The sequence below is a fragment of the Salmo salar genome, unplaced genomic scaffold (assembly GCF_905237065.1).
Source record: "Salmo salar unplaced genomic scaffold, Ssal_v3.1, whole genome shotgun sequence".
Taxonomy (NCBI): Eukaryota; Metazoa; Chordata; class Actinopteri; order Salmoniformes; family Salmonidae; genus Salmo; species Salmo salar.
This window is the reverse complement of record NW_025550945.1, coordinates 325,001-327,500: the sequence shown is the minus strand read 5'-3', so window position 1 is coordinate 327,500 and position 2,500 is coordinate 325,001. Positions and strand designations below refer to the sequence as shown.

Genomic DNA, 2,500 nt, shown 5'->3' with positions numbered 1-2,500 from the left:
ACCAGTTCTATATGTTATCATGGTGTAACAGCATGTACCAGTTCTATATGTTATCATGGTGTAACAGCATGTACCAGTTCTATATGTTATCATGGTGTAACAGCATGTACCAGTTCTATATGTTATCATGGTGTAACAGCATGTACCAGTTCTATATGTTATCATGGTGTAACAGCATGTACCAGTTCTATATGTTATCATGGTGTAACAGCATGTACCAGTTCTATATGTTGTCATGGTGTAACAGCATGTACCAGTAACACTAACAGATAAACAGCCGTGTTGTGTGATGTGTTTCCTGGTTACGTAAAGGAGATTGAGGAGTGTGTTTTCCTCGGGGGGGAGGAGGCCGTATGGTCCAGCTGTCCACAGCAGCTCAGCTCAGCTTTCTACACAGGTCTGTTAGAAGCTCCGGGCACCACAACTCTCTCTCTTGCTCTCTCTCTCTGTCTCTCTCTCTCTCTCTCTCTCTCTCTCTCTCTCTCTCTGTCTCTGTCTCTCTCTCTCTCTCTCTCTCTCTGTCTCTGTCTCTCTCTCTCTCTCTCTCTCTCTCTCTCTCTCTCTCTCTCTCTCTCTCTCTCTGTCTCTCTCTCTCTCTCTCTCTCTCTCTCTCTCTCTCTCTCGTCTCTCTCTCTCTCTCTCTCTCTGTCTCTCTCTCTCTCTCTCTCTCTCTGTCTCTCTCTCTCTCTCTCTCTCTCTCTCTCTCTGTCTCTCTCTCTCTCTCTCTCTCTCTCTCTCTCTCTCTCTCTCTCTCTCTCTCTCTCTCTCTCTCTGTCTCTCTTTTTCTGCTGCTAATACCACTACACCATCAACTACAGTTCACTACTACTGAGATCTATAACTACACCATCAACTACAGTTCACTACTACTGAGATCTATAACTACACCATCAACTACAGTTCACTACTACTGAGATCTATAACTACACCATCAACTACAGTTCACTACTACTGAGATCTATAACTACACCATCAACTACAGTTCACTACTACTGAGATCTAGAACTACACCATCAACTACAGTTCACTACTACTGAGATCTATAACTACACCATCAACTACAGTTCACTACTACTGAGATCTATAACTACACCATCAACTACAGTTCACTACTACTGAGATCTAGAACTACAGTATCAACTACAGTTCACTACTACTGAGATCTAGAACTACAGTTCACTACTACTGAGATCTAGAACTACAGTATCAACTACAGTTCACTACTACTGAGATCTCAGTATTAGTGTGTTGTAGTACTCAGTGTGTTATAGTACTCAGTATTAGTGTGTTGTAGTACTCAGTTTTTTGTAGTACTCAGTATTAGTGTGTTATAGTACTCAGTATTAGTGTGTTGTAGTACTCAGTGTGTTGTAGTACTCAGTATTAGTGTGTTGTAGTACTCAGTATTAGTGTGTTGTAGTACTCAGTGTGTTGTAGTACTCAGTATTAGTGTGTTGTAGTACTCAGTGTGTTGTAGTACTCAGTATTAGTGTGTTGTAGTACTCAGTATTAGTGTGTTGTTGTACTCAGTGTATTGTAGTTCTCAGTATTAGTGTGTTGTAGTACTCAGTATTAGTGTGTTGTAGTACTCAGTATCAGTGTATTGTAGTTCTCAGTATTAGTGTTGTGTAGTACTCAGTATTAGTGTGTTGTAGTACTCAGTGTGTTGTAGTACTCAGTGTGTTGTAGTACTCAGTATTAGTTTGTTGTAGTACTCAGTGTGTTGTAGTACTCAGTATTAGTTTGTTGTAGTACTCAGTGTGTTGTAGTACTCAGTATTAGTGTGTTGTAGTACTCAGTATTAGTGTGTTGTAGTACTCAGTGTGTTGTAGTACTCAGTGTGTTGTAGTACTCAGTGTGTTGTAGTACTCAGTATTGGTGTGTTGTAGTACTCAGTATTAGTGTGTTGTAGTACTCAGTATCAGTGTGTTGTAGTACTCAGTGTGTTGTAGTACTCAGTATTAGTGTGTTGTAGTACTCAGTGTGTTATAGTACTCAGTATTAGTGTGTTGTAGTACTCAGTGTGTTGTAGTACTCAGTATTAGTGTGTTGTAGTACTCAATATTAGTGTATTGTAGTTCTCAGTATTAGTGTTGTGTAGTACTCAGTATTAGTGTGTTGTAGTACTCAGTATTAGTGTGTTGTAGTACTCAGTGTGTTGTTGTACTCTGTATTGTGTAGTACTCTGTATTAGAGTGTTTTTGTGCTTTGTGCCATATGGTGCTTGCGGAGGGGGGAGTGTGTGTGTGTGTGTGTGTGTGTGTGTGTGTGTGTGTGTGTGTGTGTGTGTGTGTGTGTGTGTGTGTGTGTGTGTGTGTGTGTGTGTGTGTACTCACGCGTGTGGTTTGAGGTTAATGTAGTTTTTGGGAACATATCCTTTCTTGTTGTTGAGCTCCGCTGTGTACCAGTTAGGATCATCCTCCATGTTGATAATCTGGACAGACACACACACACACACACACACACACACACACACACACACACACACACACACACACAC

General features: G+C 40.8%; 1 pseudogene; it reads right to left on the bottom strand.

Moving 5' to 3' along the window:
* The window catches only part of LOC106602037 (GRB2-related adapter protein-like), a 15,214-nt pseudogene that overhangs the window by 11,574 nt on the left and 1,140 nt on the right, over window positions 1-2,500 (bottom strand).